Consider the following 21,161-nt stretch of genomic DNA (forward strand, 5'->3'; position numbering starts at 1 on the left):
GAAGGAGGAAGTGTGGTGGAGAACATTTGGGTGAAGATCAATAGAGGCAGAAACAGAAGTAATATTGTTATTGGAGTTCAGGCCATGGATGACTTGGACAGAAAGAGGAAACAGATAAGGAGATCAGGAAATAGGTAACAAAGTCTGACACAGAGGTATGATAGAATAATGATGGGGAATTTCAATTATCTAGAGTCGGTGTGTGTGTGTGTGTGTGTGTAAAGTAAGATATCTGTTAAATTCTTGACATTCTTTATGATAATTTCTCCCCTCAAAATGTAGAGGAATCATTCAGGGGAACACCTATTTTGGATCTCATTCTCATCAACAAGGGAGTAGAAATAATGGAAACCTGGGGGGGCGGGGAAGGGAGTGAACACTTCATCTCAGAATTTGTGAGAGAGGAATGGAAATCTGGACATAGTTTGTCATGCACTCTAGATTTGGGGAAAGCAAATTTAAAAGAATTCTGAGAGAGGATAAGTAGGGCCTCAAACTAAAATTCTACAGGGGGGATGGAATGTTCTCAAAAACTAAATTCAGAAGGTACACAAAGAAACAATTTTGATAAGGAGAAAACAATTCTGATAAAGAGAGCAATGTGTGTACACAGGGAATTTATTGAATAACTTAGATGTATAAAAAGGCACAAACAAAAGATGTAAATAAAAGTAGGTAATGGAGAATGGAGATAAAATTATAGCCTAGTATTGTAGGAAAAGTGGGATTGCTAAAACTCAGAATGAGCTATTGATAGGAAAAAATTGTGTGTGTGTGTGTGTGTGTGTGTGTGTGCGTGTGTGTGTGCGTGTGTGTGTGTACAGAGAGAGAGAGATGAGTATGGCACTTTTACAAAATATGATGATGAGCTAGAGCATAAAAACTTTATAAAAATTAGAAAAAAAGATTAAACATATTCTTTATCACAACACAATAAAAATATTTAATAAATGATCTTTCCAAAAGGGATTAAAATGAACTGGAGATTATATAATTTAATCCTAAAGAAGAGAAAAATCCTAAACAATAGGAAAGGTCATAAAAAATGTAAATAGTGAGACAATACACCAAAATTTGGGGAATGTACCAAAGCATTCTTATGGGGGGGGGGAAACGCATATATCTAGATATGTTCATCAACAAAAAAGAAAAGAACAATCCAATGAATTGTGCAAGAAACTTTTAAAAATCCTAGTAAATCAACAAATTAAAAAAAAACAAAACTAAACACTGAAGTACAAATTCTGAAAATCAAAAAAGAGATTAACAAAATTGAAGCAAAATCCATTGGATTGATAAATAAAACAATGGTGGGGTTTTTTTTAACAGAACCAGTAAGATAGATTAAATCAATAGTTATGGAGAGAGAGAGAGAGAGAGAGAGAGAGAGAGAGAAGAAAACCAAATTGCCAGTATAAAAAATAATTTTTAAAATCACGACAAATAAAGTCATAAAGGAAATATATTATTTACCAACAAAACTGACAATTTAAATGAAATAAACATTTGTAAAAATATAAAATATTCAGAATAGCAGAATATGAAATAGAGAATTTAAATGATCCATTCTCTGAAAAAGAAATTGAATAAGCCACAAATGAACTTTCAGAGAGGGGAGGGGGAAATGACCCAGATGGGTTTATAAGTGAATTTTATCAAACATTCTAAGAATAATTAATTCCAATATTACATCAACTGTTTGCAAAAATGGGAAGAGATTCAACCACCTTCTTTCTATGGTCAAGATAAACTAAATTGGGGAGAGAGGAACCAGAAAAGAAAACTATAAAGCAATACCTCTAATGAATATTGATACAAAATTTTAAGATAAATTATTGGCAAAGAGGCTACATGAATACATCAGGAAAAGTGTGTATTGTGACTAGGTGGGACTTATACCAGGAATGTTGCTTCTGTGAAGATTGGTTCAATATTAGGAACACTATAAACAAATTAGGCCACATTAATAACAAAAATAATATAAATCACATTATTTTATCAATAGCTAGACAAAAAGCTTTTGACAAAATACAACATCATTTCCTGTTGAAAAAAAAACACCAAAAATCATAGGAATAAATGGACCTTTTCTTAATATGGTAAATAGCATCTATCAAAAACTAAGAATCAACATTTAATGCAATGATGATAAGCCTGAGATTTTTCCAGTATGATCAGAGATAGCACAAGGATATTCATCATTAGTATACTATTGTATAAGTAATACTATATGTAATATATAGTATATTATATTTATTATAAGTATATGGTATAACATATAATAATATGTTAGTATAGTAAAGTATAATTTTGCATAATGCTAGAAATACTAGCTATAACAATAAGACAACAAATGATAAGAAAAACAAAGACAAAAAAATTAAGGAAATAAATAGAGACAAAGAAGAAACAAAATTATTGCTTTTTGTAAATGATATGATGGTCTACACAGCAAATTCTACATTTAGTCAACCAAAAATTAATAAAACAATAACTTCAGCAAAGTATCAGGATACAAAATAATCCTACACTAACCATCAGCCTTTCTGCACATTACTAACAAAACCCAAGCAGAAGAAATAGAGAAATTTCATTAAAAATAACTATGGAATGTGTAAAATACTTAGGAATCTACCTACCAATATATATAAAGGAACTATATGAATACAACTCTAAAACACTCTTCATAAAGACACAGTCAAACCTAAATGAAGATATATTCATTGTTTATTATTGGACTGAGTCAATACAAAAATATTTCAATATTTTCTAAATTAATTTACTCACTCAGTGCCATGCCAAACTACCAGACAATTACTTCAGAAAGCTAGAAAAAATGCAATTTAAAAAGTTATCTGGAGAAACAAAAGGTCAAGATTTTCAAAGGAAATAATGAAAAAAAATAGTGAGGGAAGCTGGTGGACATCAAAGTGCCAAATAACAAGCTATATTACAGAGTAATAATTATCAAAACTCTTCATTGCTGGTTAAAAAAAAAATTAAAAAACATAAAAGTTGATCAATGGAATATATCTAGTACAGGACGTGCAGAAGTAAGTCAACAGAATAATTTTCAATAAATTTGCAGAACATAATTACAGTGCTAAGGACTCAATATTCAACTAAAACTGCTGGGAAACTAGAAATCAGCCTGGCAGAATGTAGTTTCGACCAAGTTTTCACATCATATAACATAATAAGCTCCAAATGGACATATGACCTAAATATAGAAAGTTATATGATAAACAAATTAGAGAAGTGAGAAAAACTAAGTATGCAAACAAGTTGGTCAAAAAAATTTTTAGATAAATGTAACATCTTACATTTATGATTTTTTAAAATCAATTTCACAAAATAAAAGATAGAAGAGTCATCACTAGACAACAGTTCAACTGAAAAGGACCTGGTAATTTTAGTGTACTACAAACTTATTATAAATCAAGAGTATAATATTACCACCAAAAAAGCTAATGAGAACTTAGGCTATATTGAGAGGCATTGTATCCTCAAAAGAGGCATCCCTAATGCCCATCAATTGGGAATGGCTAAACAAGTTGTGGTATATGAATGTAATGGAATACTATTGTTCCATAAGAAATGTTGAGCAGGTGGATTTCAGAAAAACTTGAAAAGACTAACACGAACAGATGCTGAGTGAAGTGAACAGAACCAGGAGAACATTGTACACAGTAACAGCAACATTATGCGACTAACTTTGATAGACTTAGCTCTTCTCAGCAATGCAAGGATCTAAGGCAACTCCAAAAGATTCATGATGGAAAATGCTATCCACATTCAGAAAAAGAACTATGGAGTCTGAATGCAGATCGAAGCATACTATTTGCTCTCTCTCTCTCTCTCTCTTTCGTTTCTTCTCTCTCGTAGTTCCTCCCATTGGTTCTAATTCTTTTTCATAACGTGACTAATGTGAAAATGTTTAATATGAATGTATATGTAGAGACTATATTAGATGGCACATTTTCTTGGGGAGGGGGGAGGGAAGGGAGGGGGAGAAAATTTAAAACTCAAAATCTTATGGAAGTGAATGTTGAAAATTAAAAACAAATTAATAACAAAATATTAAAGTAAAATAACTTAAACATAATACCATGTTTACAGTGGAGGGAGGAAATCATAACTGGAAAAAAATTTTAGACATAAATAAAAGGAAATATAAAATTATATATATAAAAAGGCATCCCTGGTGAGACCATATTTGGAAGATTGTATTCTGTTCAGGACACCACATTTTAGCAAGATTTGAAAAGCTAGAGAGTTTTCAGAGAAGCGAGAACAGAATGATGCTTGTAATCATGCCACGTAAGAATCATATATAGCCTACATTAAGAATGGGAACCACAGATGCTATCTAACCCAGTTTATAGTCAGACAAACTGAGGCACAGGGAAGTAAAGTGACTTTCCCAACGTCAGAAAGTTAGTAATTATCAGAGGCAGAATTTGAACCCACATCTTCTGACTACTGAGTCAGTGACCTTTCTACTACACTATTATTGTACTTGAAGAAATTGGGATTACAGCCTAGAAAGATTTAGAGGGGAAAAATAATAGCTGCTTTTGCCTATTTGCAGGGTTTTCATGTGGAGGAGGCATTGGATTTATCTTATTTGTGCCCAGAGGTCAGAGCCAGGAAAATGTGTGCAAATCACAAAGCTAATTTAACAATTAGAGCTATCTAAAAGTTGAATGAGTTGCCTCTGTAGGTGCTTTCCCCCCACCCCACCCCCATTAGGGAGTCTGGGTCTACAAGTGGAAGAAGCTGGATCATTCGTAGTAGGAAGAAAACAGACATTTATTAAGCACCTGCTTTGTGCTTAATGACACTGTGCTAATCACTTTACAAATATCATCTCCTTTGATCTTCACAACAAGCCTAGGAGGGAGGCACTATTATTATCCCCATTTTATAGGTCAGGAAAGTGAAGCAGACAGGTTAAGTAACTTGCCTAGGGTTATACAGCTCATAAACATCTGAGGTCAAATTTGAACTCAGGTCTTTCTGATTCCAGGACCAATGTTCTTTCAGGTATAAATTGAACTAGATGACTTCAAGGTCCCTTCCAAATTGGAGATTCTGTGATTTTTCTTTTTAATCTGTGCCACCTTGGACCTTCTACCCAATAGCTGGTCCCAATCATCCTCATGACTGTTTGTTGTGAGGCAAAGTCCAGGTTTGCCAAGGAGGGGATCACCTCGCTGTGATCCAGCCTTTGCTCTCTTCTTGAAGTACTTGGATTGTGGGATAGGAGGATTAATGCTGAGAGACGAGTAGCAAGCACTTTTTAGGTCTTTACTCCCCATTTATCAGTTAGGGTAGCATAGGAGAAAGAACACTGGGTCTGGAATCAAAGGACCTGTGTGTGAATCCTGACTCTAGTACGTGCTGCCTACATGACCGTCAGTAAATCATTTTACTTCATTTGGCCTCTGTTTCCTCATTTGTAAAATGAGGGCGATGGGGGTTGTTGAATAAGCTTCAGTCCTTTCTTGATCTAAATATTATATAGTTGAAACCCTTTCTTTTACTAGAGCTCTCTCTATTTTCTCATCTATAAAAGAGGGCCAGTCATTCTAGTCCTCTCCTAGGGAGGCTAAGTTCTTTGAAATCAAATAATTGTCTGCTTACAGAAATAGGGTCAAAGCATTCATTCACTCTGAACTTCTGTCAAAAGGAAAAATACTTGGTCCAGGTGTTAGAGAATAATAGATCTAAGAGGTTGAAAGCTGAGGAGGTTATTGAATAACATATCAGCTAAGTGAGAGTTGGACTATAAGGAAGGCTAAGCACCACAGAGTTGAAGCTTTCAAATTGTGGGGCTGGAGAAGACTTTTGAAAGTACTATGGGCAGCAGGGAGATCAAATCAATCAATACTTAGAGAAATTAATTTAGGTTTTTTTCACTAGAAGGTCAAATACTAAAACTGAAGCTTAAATACTTTGGCCATATAATGAGAAGACATGACTCTTTGGAAAAGACCCTGATGTTGGGTAAGATTGAAGGTAAAAGGAAAAGGAGACCGCAGAGGATGAGATGAATAGACAGTGTCATGGAAGCAATGAACATGAACTTGGGCAGACTTTGAGAGATAGTGGATGATAGAAGGGCCTGGCATGCTGTGGTCCATGGAGTCATGAAGAGCCGGACATGACTGAACCACAACAACAAAAAAGGACCAGTTCTCCCACAATCTGTGATGTGATAGAGAAACAGGCCATATGTTGTCCTGACCTGACTTAAAGAGATAGCTTGAGAGAACAGAAAGAGTTCTGATCTTGAAGCTAGGAGAACCAAGTTCATGAAGAACTCATTTCATCTCTCAGAGTCTTAGTTTCGCCATCTGTAAAATGGGAAGAATGATCCTCATACTATCTACCTCACAAGTTTGTCAAGAATAAAACATTTGATAAACCTTAAAAGTGCTGTAGAAATTTCAGATATTGATTAAATCTGAAAGGGCTATTTAAGTGCCCTATTATTAGTACCAGGGAGTCACTGGCCCTGATTGAGTTCTGATGTTGAGGGCCCCCTGTAACCTGTACCACGGAAAGATAACTAGGGTGGGTGGAGAAGAAAACACCCTTAAACTTGGCTCTCTAAGTTTTTCAAATAGTCGTTTTTCTCTGGGAAGGGAAGACTCAGCAATACGCACGGTGCTTTAGTATGCTTACAAAAGTAACATAAAAATGAATGGAAATGGAAAGAGAAGTAGAGAAGTCGACATCTGAATTCATCTCAGCTTTGCCACTAACTGCTTAATCCTAACTACTTGTATAACCTGGCAAGGCTTTATTTGTAAATGAGGGATAGATTAGACACTCTTTAAAGTTTCTTCCAGTTCTTAAGTTTTCTAGATATGCAGAGATTACAAATAAAATGAAGGAGTTGGAATAGTATTATAATAGCTTTAATACTTTATGGATTACAAAGCACTTTTCTCACAATAATCTTGAGGCAAGGGCTATCCTCATTTTGCAGATGAGGAAACTGAGGCTCCCAGAGGTCTACAGGAACATAGTTTTAAAGCTAGAAAGAATGTTAGAGGCCAAGGTAAAGTGGTCTGCCTAGGAGCACATAGCTAGTAAATAACAAAGCCAAGTCCTCTAATCCTAAAATTCCCCCAACTTTCCGTTTCACAATGGATCTTCCCAGCTTTACGTCCTATCTTCCTAAGATGTAACTTGACTTCTCTGTGGAATGAAGCATGGTGTAAATCTTAGGAGTAGGGATATGGAAGGAAGGGTTCTAGCTTGTCAGGATATCCTTTTTCCTTTAAGATAACCCATACAGCTCTAGTTTCCCAAAGTGACTTCCACTACCTACAAGGACCTCCTCATTATCCACGTTTCCCTACCTGTCTTTAAACCTAATATCCACTCAATTCACATAACCACATGTTCAGTTATTAACAGAGCTAAAATCTGAATCTAAATCTTCTGATTCCAAAGTCATTTCCAGCTTTCCAAATCTGTTATTTTGAGTGCAGCAATGAATCTTGGCTATTACAGCCACATTGTCCTGCTTCCTATTTAGAGTATGTGTTGTGGGGACCCACTGGGAACCACTAGCTGTACGTCTCCCCTGCTTTCAGAGATTTCAGGAGAAGTTTTAAAGAGAAGCCACAGCTAATTCCTTTGCTTCAGCTCATCCACCCTGAAGGAAAATGGTAAATGGGAAGAGATTAATAAGGAGAAGGAAGGGAGGGGCTCATCCAAATTCCTAAACTCCATGGAAAGTGCTGATGGAGAACTTCTCAAATGCTGGGAAAGGGAGGTGGGAAACAAATGGAATGAACTCACCAGGAGCTGATTCATAATTGGTTCATAAGAAGGTTGCCTGCTGGAGGATACCCTTTGTGTGGAGGATGGGATAGTGAGACCCAAGTAAAGGATCAGAAGTCTTTTTTTTTTAATCATTGATTTTTTAAAACAATTACTTATTTACTTTTAGTTTTCAATATTCACTTCCACAAGATTTTGAATTCCAAATTTTCTCCCCATCTCTCCCCTCCCCCCCTCCCCATGATGTCATGTATTCTTGATCACCCCTTCCCCCAATCTGCCCTTCCTTCTATCACCTTCTATCACCCCTTCTCTTATCCCCTTCCCCTTCTATTTTCCCATAGCGCAAGATAGATTTCTATACCCCATTGCCTGAGTATCTTATTTCCCAGTTGTATGTAAAAGTAATTTTTAACATTCATTTTTAAAACTTTGAGTTCCAAAATCTCTCTCTTCCTCCCTCCCCACCCACCCTTATTGAGAAGGCAAGCAATTCAATATAGGTTATACATGTGTAATCATGCCAAATACTTCCACAATAGCCATGTTGTAAAAGACTAACTATTTCCCTCTATCCTATCCCTCCTCAGATTTATTCTATTCTCTCCTTTCACCCTGTCCCTCCTTAAAAGTGTTTGCTTCTGATTATCCCCTCCCTCAATCTGCCTTCCCTTCTATCACCCCTCTCTTATACCCTTCCTCCCTACTTTCCTGTAGTGTAAGATAAATCTCCATACCCAATGGAGTGTGTATGTTATTCCCTCCTTAAACCAAATCCACTGAAAGTAAGGTTTACTCATTCCCTCTCACCTCCCCCCTCTTCTCCTCCAGTGTAAAAGCTTTTTCTTGCCTCTTTTATGTGAGATAATTTACCCCATTCTACTTCTCCCTTTCTCCTTCTCCCAGTACATTCCTCTCTCATCCCTTAATTTTATTTTTTAGATATCATCCCTTCATATTCAACTCACCCTGTGCCCTCTGTATATATTCCCTCCAACTACCCTAATAATGAGAAAGGTCTCATGAGTTACAAATATCATCTTTCCATGCAGGAACCTAAACAGTTCAAATTTAATAAGTCCCTTATGATTTCTCTTTCCTGTTTACCTTTTCATGCTTCTCTTGAGTCTTGTATTTGAAAGTCAAATTTTCTATTCAGCTCTGGTCTTTTCATCAAGAATGCTTGAAAGTCCTCTATTTCACTGAATGTTATTTTTTTCCTCTGAAGGATTATACTCAGTTTTGCTGGGCAGGTGATTCTTGGTTTTAATCCTAGCTCCTTTGACCTTCAGAATATCATATTCCAAGTCCTCCAGTACCTTAATGTAGAAGCTGCTAAATTTTATGTTATCCTGATTGTATTTCCACAATGCTTAAATTGTTTCTTTTCTTTTCTTTTTTTTTTTTTTGGCTAGGCAATGGGGTTAAGTGACTTGACCAGGGTCACACAGCTAGTAAATATCAAGTGTCTGAGGTCAGATTTGAACTCAGATCCTCCTGACTCCAAAGCTGTTGCTCTATCCACTGCACTTGAATTGTTTCTTTCTGGTGGCTTGCAGTATTTTCTCCTTGACCTGGGAACTCTGGAATTTGCTTATAATATTCCTGGGAGTTTTCCTTTTGGGATCTCTTTCAGGAGGTGATCAGTGGATTCTTTCAGTTTCTGTTTTACCCTCTGGTTCTAGAATAATAGGGCAGTTTTCCTTGATAATTTCTTGAAAAATGATGTCTAGCTAGGCTCTTCTTTTGATCGTGGTTTTCAGGTAGTCCAATAATTTTAAAATTCTCTCTCTTGGATCTATTTTCCAAGTCAGTTCTTTTTCTAATGAGATATTTCACATTGTCTTCTTTTTTTTATTCTTTTGGTTTTGTTTTATAATTTCTTGATTTCTCATAGAGTTATTATCTCTGATACATTCCATTTGCTCCATTCTAATTTTTAAGACATTATTTTCTTCAGTGAATTTTTGGACCTCCTTTTCCATTTGGCCAATTCTGCTTTTTAAGGCATTCTTCTCTTCATTGGCTTTTTGGAGTTCTTTTGCATTTGGTCTAGTCTATTTTTTAAGGTGTTATTTTCTTCAATATTTTTTTTGCATCATTCTCATTTCTCTTTCCAATTTTTCCTCTACTCCTCTTACTTGCTTTTCAAAATCTTTTCTGAGTTCTTCCATGACCTGAGACCAATTCCTATTTTTCTTGGAGGCTTTGGATGTAGAAACTTTGACTTTGTTGTCATCTTCTGATTGTATATTTTGATCTTCCTTGTCACCAAAGTAAGATTCTATAGTCTGAGTTTTTTTTTTCACTGTTTGCTCATTTCCCCAGCCAATTACTTGATTTTTTAAGTCTTTGTTAAGGTAGAGCTCTCAGAGCTTCCTGTGTGGAGGGTGTATTGTCCCAAGCTTCAGGAGTTTTGTGCAGCTGTTTTCAGAGATACTTCTAGGGACCTGTAAATTTTCAGTTCTTCCAAGGTGGAAGGAGAGGTGTTTACTCCTCTCCTGGCCTGTGCTCTGGTCTGTGAGTGACCACAAGCACTCTTTTCTGCCCTGGAACTGTGAAGAGGGTTCTCTCTCCACTGCTGCCACAAGCTCTGCTATGCCAGTGCTTTTACTCAGTCCCAGGACTGCCACCGAGGACTGTGACCCAGATCCAAGTATGTGCAAAGTAACAGAATCCTGCCCCAGTACCAGCAAAGGGACCCCTATAATCTCCTTCTGACCAATTGTTTGATCCCTTTACCATCTGTGAGCTGAGAGCTCCAGAAACAGCCTCTGCCACTGCTACCACCTGCACTGTGCTGTGCTGGGGTAGGGGCTGTACTGTACTCCTCTCTCACCCAGGTCTGACAGACCTTTCCTACTGACCTTCTAAGTTGTCTTTGGTGTTTGTGGGTTGAGAAGTCTGGAAACTGCCAGAGCTGCCCATGATTCAGTGCCCTGAGGTCTGCTCTGGGTTTGCTGGGGCAAAGACAGATTTGGTTTGCGCTGTGTTTCTCTGTCAGCCTGGTGCAATAGACCTTTCCTGTTGACCTTCCAGGTTGTCTTTGGCTGGAAATTTGTTTCACACTGTCTTTTTGTGGATTCTGCTGCTCTAGAATTTGTTTAGAGTCATTTTTTAACAGGTATTTGGAGGGGTTTGAGGGAGAGCTCAAGCAAGAGCCTCTGCTTTTACTCTGGCATCTTGACTCCACCCAAGGATCGGAAGTCTTAAATAGCCCAGAGGCATTCTCCCTGGGCTTGAAAAGGCTAAAAAGTTTCAGACATCCTTGAAACATTCTGACTCTGGGTGTGAGAGAGCAACTGTATCCCAAAGCTGGCACCAATCACTTCAGAAGAAGCAGCCACAGTTGTGAGCAAACACCCTGAAAGTTGTTAAGGAGGTGTTAAGAAATATCACAAGATGGCAAAGAATTGAAAATTGAGGGAATGTCCATCAGTTGGGGAATGGATGAACAAGTTGTGGTATATGAATGCAATGGAATACTATTGTGCTATAAGAAATGATGAGCAGGCAGACTTCAGAAAAACCTGGACTTACATGAACTGATGTTGAGTAAAATGAGCAGAACCAAGAGAACACTGTACACAGTAACAGCAACACTGCGATAATCAACCATGATAATCAGCCAAAGCTCTTCTCAGTGATGCAAAGATCCAAGACAATTTCTAAGGACTCTTAGTGGAACATGCTCTCCACATCCAGAGAAATAACTACTGAGTCTGAATGTAGATCAAAACACACAATTTTCACTTGTTTTGAGTTTTTTTTGTGGCTTTTCCCTTTTGTTCTGTTTCTTCTTTCACAACAATATGGAAATATGTTTACATGATTGCACATGTATCACCTATATCAGATTGCTTTCTGTCTTGGGGAGGGAGGACAGAAGGAGAAAAGGGAGAAAGGAGAAAGGGAAAAGGAGAAGAGGGAGAAAAACTTGAAACTCAAAATCTTACAAAAAATGAAACTTGAAACTCAAAATCTTACAAAAAATGAATGTTGAAAAAAAACAAATTGCTATTTACAAAAAAGAAGAAGAAATACCATAAGGGCAGCAAAGCAATGAATCAGAGAAGAGCCAGAGTAGAAGAGAAGTTGGGGAAGGAGTAATTCTCTGGGAGCAATGACGAGAGTGGGGGCCATACAAAGGACAAAAAAGTAGAGTCTTGAAATGGAGAATTTAACCTTGAGTCCTTCCCCCTTGAGAAGTCCCAAATAGGTCAATACTATAAGTCACAGGGACTTTACCTGTTGTTCAACCAGGATGGGGTTTTCTTGCTCTCTAGTGAACTCCAAGTCCTTTCCCTTTGTTTGGGGGGAGAGAACATATGGATACTATTTTAAATTATAAGGTGTATGCAAATCACTGAAAAGAGATAGCTGCCCACCAGAGACGAAAGGGTGTCTCTTGGACCCTTTGTGAGTGCCTAAGCAAGGTTTTCTTTTTCCTTTACTGGGTAAATAAAACATACTCTATGTTAGATGACTTGTGAGGCTAGCAGCTTGTAAAGAGCATTGATCACCTTCCCCTTCCCTTAAGGCAGTACAGTATGAGGACATTCGTAGAGGCTAATGAGCTAGAGAAATTTAGAAATCTCCCTAGAGGCCCTTCAAATCAGGAAGAAGCATCTGACACAAAGGTTACACAAATGTCAGTTACTAGGCTTGCAGCTACCCTCTACCATTAATTGTTAAAACTTCAGAGGCTGCTCTAAGTAGGAGTTGTTTTCCGAGCTACAACAGCAAAGACCAGAACAACATTAACCAGGGTGAAGGCTAAGCCAAGGATCTCTTTGCTCTTTGGGCTAAATTTTCCCTGACTCTATTTTAAGCTGTGAGCCCTTGACTCACTGGAGTCAAGCAGACCTTTGAAAGTAGCAAACATAAGAAGGATTATCAGTGATAAGATATGTCATCCTCCCATGCTAATTCAAAGGAGCAGGACAGAGGGAATCCTAGAGACGCTACTGACATGGGTAAATTAATATTGAAGGAAATAAACAGGACTGGGACCTTAAACCAATCCAACATTCTTAGTTTGATTACTGTCTGAATGATCTTCAGTAAGTCATTTAGCTTATCTGGGCCTGTCTTTCCTCTTTAGCGTAATAATGTTCACTTTTCCAATATCACAGTGAGGCCCAAGGAGACATTTTATGGTATCTCATTCATTTGACAAGTGTTTTTTTTCCAATTTTAAAAAACATTTTTATTTAAAGTTTCGAGTTCCAAATTCTATCCTTCCCTCCCCCCCCCCCATGGTAAACAATCAGATATAGGTTATACTTATGCAATTATGTAAAACGTTTTGTACAAGAAGACTTGAATAAAAGAAAAAAATGAAAGAAAGTGAAAAATAGCATGCTTCAGTCTGTAGTTAAACAATATCAGTTCTTTCTCTGGAGGTAGATAGTATGCTTCATCATTAGTCCTTTGGGATTGTCTGTAACAAATATTTACTAAACACCCACTATAAGCAAGGCCCTGGGCCAGGTGCTAGGGATACAAAGGCAAAAACAAAATAATACTCCTCAAGGAACTCACACTCTGGTGAGATGTGGGAAGGAGAAAGAAGTATACCCATAGATAAATCAAAACAAAATATAGCACAAAATTCTGGGAAGATCAAGAGGTCTTAAGGAAAAGGTGGCACCTGAGCTGAGCATTGACAGGAGTTAGGGATAACAAGAGGTGAAGGTGAAGATGGAGTGCATTTGAGGTAAGTAAAACAGCTACTGAAGGTTCTTGAGCAGAGGAGTGACATGCTGCTTTATGACATGTCATTTTAAAATGTATATGGTTCCTTGGAAACAAGCGCTGTAACTGAAAGGTGCTGATATTCTGTGGCTGGGAAGTTATTGGATTTAGCACTAAAAGAGACCTTTGAACCTATTTATGGAATACAAAGCCTCAATTTATAGATGAAGACTTCTAAATCTCTTCAGATATATATATTGTTTTCCCGAATTTGTTATTTTGTCTATTATAAATACCCAAATTAATAAAGGACATATGAAGAAATACGTTATCTGCATCTGGAGAAAGAACTTATAAATAGAAGTATGTATAGAATAATTTTACATACATGTAACTATTTGTATCTAATGGTAGCCATCTCTAGGGTAGGGGTGGAGGGCTGGGACGGAAGAAAAACAAAGAAATTTACATGATAATTTTGTTGTATATTTCAAAGAAATATGGAGTTGTGCATAGCAGATTTGCAGTTTCACGTACAATCATCTTTTTATTGCACTATGTTATGAAAATGTTTGTTTTATTCCATAACTTAAATATAATAGATAACTTCCCAAACAGTTTATGGAAAAGGAAATAGGGGCCCAGAATGGGGAAATAATTTGCTCAAGGGCATACAGGTCATTAACAGAGATGGGATTCAAACTCAAGTCCTCTGACCCCAGTTTTATAAAGCACTCACCACAACAAGAGATAAGACTTTTGGTGGTAGTACCAAGAAACCAAAGAAAAAATTGCCTTGTAAGTCAATAGCTCAGGGCTGATTCAAGCAACTGAATTTGGAAAATGATTCAAGCCTCCTAGAGGTCATGAAGGGCAAATGAAGCAGGAAGCTCATACGTGCAGGGACCAATTCTAGACAATGGCAGCCTTGGTGCCACTAATCCCCACATGCCTGCCTGCTTCCTGAAGGGAAGAACCAAGAACTCTGACAGACAGAGGGACCAGTAACCTCAGGAAGTCTCTGTCTCTCTGTTGCTGTTTTGAGGTGTCCTATAGAAAGACCTATTTTGAATGCTCTAGCTAGTCATTACGTGTGATAAATAGGATGCCTCTGAGAATTCTCCTTCATGCCTGTGTCCCTAAAGCTGTATTTGATACAAAGATAATAATAGCTCACATTTATATAGAATTTTAAGGTTTACAAAATACTTTCCTCACAACAACACTGTTTTTAAAATAAGTTAAATTAAGGCTTAGAGAGGTACCCAATATTGCAAAGACAGAATGTATGACAGCCTGTATTTGAACACATCTTTTCTAACTCTAGGGCTGGTGCACATTCTATCATAACACCCTGTCTCTTCATGGATGGTACAGTCCCTGGCCTGGAAGAACTCAAAATCTAGTAGTGGAGGATGTTATGCATATATAAATAGCTATAATATAATAATTTAGAATCATACATTTCACATTTATTAAGCATCTATTGTATGCAAAACACTGTGTTGGCACTGAGGACCATAAACAATTTAGATAAGACACATTCCTTATCCTCAAGGAACTTATAGCCTAGTAGGGGTATAAGATGTCAACATAGCTATAATAGATATATAATATCTGTCACTGTGATCCAAGGTCTTGGGTGTCTAGAGGGTTGGTTAAGACTCCTACTCAGGCCCAATTGCCTCACCAAAAAAACAAGAACAAAAACAAAATCAAACAAACAAACAAAAACAAGACTCCTGCTGAGGAGTACTTCTAATCATGAACTCGCATCAGTATGCTCCACATTTATAATCGACCAGTTGGCTCCATTAACCCAACTAAAGGATTTACTGATAATGAATGTTATGAACATATATATCACTGATAATGCATGTTATAAACACACATAATATGTTATGAACATACATAATAGCATACATGTGTTATGAAAATGATTTATTGATAGTGTATGTTATGAACATTAGGTACAAAACATCCCCCCTTAACCTGGGAGGCCCACTCTCCTCCAGGGAGTCTCTAGAATATTAGGTCTCTGGGGAGAATAGGTTCAAACTTAAAATACAATGATAGTGAGGCATATGTATAGAGATGTGGAAATTTTGACTCATGTGGAAAGGCATATATCTTGCCTCATGCCCTGGAAGTCCTTTTCTCCTTTCGTGAAGTCCTCATGAAGTTTGCTTTGGGAAATGGCATCAGTGATGGACAGGAGGTGGGAGAACACAGGTGTATCCTCTCTGTTACTTGTCTTCAGCAAAAATAGAACGGCATCCAAATATTAAGAAGACTAATCAGAAATGTTCTGTAATGTGTTCTCATTATGGGGAAGGATGTTATGGTAGAAAGATGACTGGTATGGAATCAAGAAATCTGGGCTCAAAACCCATTTCTGCCACTGAATTTCTGTGTTCCTTAGAGCAGTGGTGTCAAACGCAAATAGAAACAGGGCTACGAAACCATACATAAGGATCCCTGTGGGTCACATATTGACTTCGAAAACCACATATCAGCATGATCTATGTTCTATTGTGTCTTTACTTATTTTGTTAAATATTTCCCAATTGCATTTTAATCTGGTTCAGGCTTCACTAGGAGTGTGGCTGCCTCATTTGTCACCTCTGACTTAGAGCAAACTGCTTTGCTTCTATGCTTTCAGACTTAAGAAATTTGATCTGTGAAATGACCAACCACCACGACAGAGAACTGATAAGCAAGTTATCCACCTCCTGACAGAGAGGTGATGGTCTTAAAATGCAGAATGAGACATATATTTTGGGGACTAGCCAATGTGTGGATTTGTTTTGTTTGACTATGCATATTTGTTACAAAGGCTTTGTTTTTCCTTTCCTTTTTCTCAATTTAGGGCAGTGAGGAGTTGGGAGTTGCAAAGGTTTTGGCAATAACTTTGTCCAAAAAACAAGAAAAGAAAGAAAAGAGGGTAACTAAATAATTAAAAAAAAATACACAGTAATGAACAGAAGGAGGTTTAGAAGGAAACAGCAATGAACAAAACAGCTATAAAAATAATCTAATAAGAAATAGTGAAAAATGGTAGGGATGAAACGGGAATCACACTTCCTGACCTCAGCTATATTATAAAGCAGCAATCATCAAAAGCATTTGGTCTTAGTTAAAAATTAGAAGATTTTTAAACTAGAAAAGAGAAACTTAGAAATAATGTAACTCAACCCAGGGTTTCATAAACCTAAAACATAAAATTACTTGGGAATTACTAAGTAAATAAGCACTGGCTAGAAGAAATTAGTCTTAGGACAACATCTTACATCACTATTCCACAATAAATTAAAAATGGATACACAACCCAATTATTAAAGATCACACAATTAAAAAAATTAAAAGAGAAGCAGACCATATACCTATTACTGCTCTAAGTAGATGAATTCTTAACCAGACAAGGATAGAAACAATTACAAAAGGTAAAATGGATAATTTTTATTATATAGAATTGAAAAGCTTTTGCACAAACAAAATTAATGCATCCAGGATAAGAAGGGAAGAGATCAACTGGGAACAAATCTGTGTATCAAATTTCTCCAAAAAGGGGTTGGTATCTTAGCTATACTGACAACTGAAGGCAATATATAAGACCAAAAAGTCATCCCCCAATGAACAAACAGCCTTCAAAAAAGTTACAAACGATTAACAATGAGATGAAAGAATGCTCCAAATCACTAACGACTAGAGAAATACAAATCAAAGGCAACTCTGAAGTTTCATTTCACATCTAGATAAATTGACAAAAATGACAAAAGATGGGGATATTTAATCTTGCAGAGTGTGTAGCAAGACAGACACATTAATGCATTGTTGGTAGAGCAATGGATTAGGACAACTGTTTTGGAAAACAATGTGAAATTATGCAAATAAAAAGGCTAAAATGTTCATGTCATTTATTTAACACAGAGATTCTGTTACTAGGCATATAACCCAAGGATGTCACTGATACAAAAAAAAGTTTCATGTAGACCAAAATATTTATAGCAATACTTTCTTTGGTAGCAAAGAATAGGAAACAAAGTAGATGCCTATCCAAATGGAGGTACATAACTGTAATAGAACATTACTGTGCCGTACTGCATGTGAAAATGATGGATGTGATTAATTCAGAGAACTATAGAAAGATCTACATTACAAGATGCAGAGTGAAGTAAGCAAAGCCAAGAAAACACTGCACGCAAAGACTACAACAACGTCTCTAGAAAGAATGTTGCAAAATGTCAACGTCAAACTTGGCCCCTAAAAAGAGATGTGAGAAAACAACTCCCCCTACTCCTTTGCAGAGGTGGGAGGTGGGGACGGCAGGGGTCCATGGTGTAGAACATTATTTGCTGATTTTTAAAAAATCTTTTTCCTCTTTAAAAAATTGTTATGTAATCCCAGTCCTAAAGCCCATTGGGATGGGACTCTCTCCTCATCGGTGGAGATGAATGTCCTGCCCTGTGTGAGGGGTGGCACCAGTGGAGTTGGTGAGCTCCACTCTTTTCCATCTTCTTCGGTCTTCAGACCTTCAAACTTCAAGTTGCTTCAGGCGCTCCTTCCAGCTTCAAGAGGGAAGATGGAAGCGGTCAACCCTACTTTCGGTTGCTGAAGGAAAAGACTCTGGGAGAAGTCAAGATACAAGAGGAGCTGGTAATCTTCATCATACTCCTGTCGCCAGCTTTCTACACTGGAGACTGCAGGGAGTTTCCCTGAATGATATCCAGGATTCTCCCTCTCTCTCTCCTGCTTGAGCTGATTGACCTCACTCCCAATGGAAGAGCTGATTTACTCTGTATTATCTTTTACATATTCTCCTATGTATACCTTCTCTGATTTCTATTCTGCTACAATTTGGACAAATGGGTTCCTTTGCTATTCACCATGTGTGTTTGTTATGAAACTGGTATTTGGTGGAAAGGGCACCAAACCTTGGACATAAAGCTTGAGATCTTCCTTCCCCTCCAATAATGATTGACAGTAATAATAAGATAGATTGAATTTGATCATATCCCCTAAACTAAAAATATAGGCAGATAGGTGGCACAGTGGATAGAGTGCCAGGAAGACTCATCTGGCCTCAGACAATTCCTAGCTGTGTGACCCTGGGCAAGTCATTTAACCCTATTTGCCTCAATTTACTCATCTATAAAATGAGCTGGAGAAGGAAATGGCAAATCACTCCAGGATCTTTGCCAAGAAAACCCCAAATGGGGTCACGAAGAGTTGGACACGACTGAAATGACTGTACAAGAAGACTAACAATATTTAGGGGAGCAGAAAGATATAATTCTAGCCCAATAGTCCCTCTTTCTCTCTGAGGAGAGCATAGTGCCCTCTGGCCCTAATTTCCTGCTTTCCCTTCTGGGGGGAATTAAAGTCTCCCTTGGAGAAGGATGGGGGGAGAAGTGGCTAGAGATGTCTTTTCTGCTTCCCTGAAAGTTCCACAATGACACCCCTGTGCTACACATAGAGGGACAGACCCTCACCACACATGGGCCCACTCTGTAGTTATAAAGGAGGGCTCTCTGGGAGGTGTTGGATACCAGGAGAAATATAGACAATATAAAAACAAGCTATCAATAAAAATTTACTTTAAAAAAGGAAGTAACATTCTGAATTGTATCACATTCTTTAAAAAAAAATCAAGCTGTATGCAACAGAGATTCATGGTTTCAGGTATAATCCTCATCTGCTTTACTTTGTATCTAGAAATGTTCATTGTATTTAATATTAAGTTCAGAATAAAAAAATTAAAAAGAAATGCTTTCAGATGATAACAGTTATAATGACTAGATGATTTCCAATGTCCCTTTTACTCTAAATCCTATAAACCTATGAGAAAGGGGAGGGGCTTCCTTACCTCAATGTGTCGTAGTTCCTAGTTTCCATGAGTAAATTCCAAATGGAAGGTTTAATAGTGTGAGGTAACACAGTCAAAAGTGTCAAAAGACCCAGGTTTGAGTCCCTACTCCCTTACTCACTTACCTTCCCTTACTTACTAGTTAGGCCACCTTGGGAAATTCACTTGCCCTCTAAAGCCCCTTCTAGCTTTAAAAACCTTTGTGACTGTGTTTATATCTCTGATTTGAGCTCGGCATTTATGAACCAAATGTGAGAGACATCATACTGCATTCCAAAGGCAGATTGAGATCCCCACCCTTACTAATGCCTTTTCTTTAAAAAAAAAAAAGTATGTTTTATTGAATTTCTTTTCTGTTTTTAAAAAACATAACTGTCACTTCTCATTGACTGCTGCTCCCTCTTCCCCCACAAAGAGCCCTCCTTTATAACAAATAAGCATACTTGAACAAAACAAATCAACACGTAGACCATGTCTGAAGATGACCACCCCGTTGTCACCTCTAGTCCACTATCCTCTGCTGAAAGGTGGGGGGCATGTTTTAACATCAGTCTCCTGAAGCCATGGTAGATCAATCACTTCATTGATTAGAGTTCTGATGTCTTTCAAAGTCCACATTATTTGACCATCATATAAATTGTTCACCCAACTCTGCTTACTTTATTCTGCATCATATAAATCTTCCTTAGTTTCTTGGAATTCTTCTTATCTTTTATGATGAGATATTGCATTACTTTAACATACCATAATTTGTTTATTTGACCCAATTAGTGAGCACCCACATCATTTCCAGTTTTTTGCTACTATAGAATATGCCGCTGTAAATATTTCTGTATGTGAGGAACCCTTCCCTTGCTGTGCCTTTCATCTTCTTGGGGTATATGCCTAAAAATGGTATAGCTGGATCAAAGAATGCATACAGTGTAATGACTTTAGGCTTCCCTGAAATCAACGGCACAGCTCCCCAGCATGTCTCCCCTCACCTCTGTCTTGCCAAAAGCAACTGGCCAGGGTAAAAATAGGACCTATCACACATACAACGGACGGGTTTCTCAAGTCTACAATTCTTCAGCTGCTGACTATTGATGCTTTATTCTTTTTAGGCGCCATTACTAGAGCCCAGCTGCTAAGGACAGGTGCTCTGGCTTGCCAATACTTGGTAGATATTCTGACTCTTTATTTCGAGAGGAATTTCAATTATAGCAGCCTCCAAATGAGTAATATGCTAGATATCCTTATATCCCCAATAATAATAATAATAATAACTAACATTTATATAGTATTTTAAGGTTCACAAAGTGCCATACATATGTTACCTCATTCAATCTATGAGGTAAGTACTATTCTTATCCCCGTTTTGCAGACAAAGAAACTAAGGCAGACAGAGGTTAAATGACTTACCCAGGGTCACAAAGCTAGTAAGTATCTGAGGCCAGTTTGTCTTTCTATGCTCTATCTGCTACACCAACTGTTGGAGTAGAACTTCTGGATGGTTCCCTCAGTCCTGTCTAATAAAGCAATTCAGTGGAGTGAAAAGAACACAGGACTTCACCTAAGAAAATCTGGGATGTTATTTTGACTTTACTACTTACTAGCTGCTAGGCGGCTTGATGGTACCATAGTGCATAGAGCACTGGGCCTAGAATTAAGAAGACTTGTGTCCAAATCCAACCTCAGCCACTTACTAGCTGTGTGACCTTGAGCAAGTCACTTAACCTGTTTACCTAGGAAGTAGCTAGGTGGCTCAGTGGATAGAGTGTTGGTCCTGAGGCCAGATTTGAACTCAAGAAGATGAGTC

Source organism: Vombatus ursinus, unplaced genomic scaffold (genome assembly GCF_900497805.2).
Source record: "Vombatus ursinus unplaced genomic scaffold, bare-nosed wombat genome assembly UNPS02012082.1, whole genome shotgun sequence".
Classification (NCBI taxonomy): domain Eukaryota; kingdom Metazoa; phylum Chordata; class Mammalia; order Diprotodontia; family Vombatidae; genus Vombatus; species Vombatus ursinus.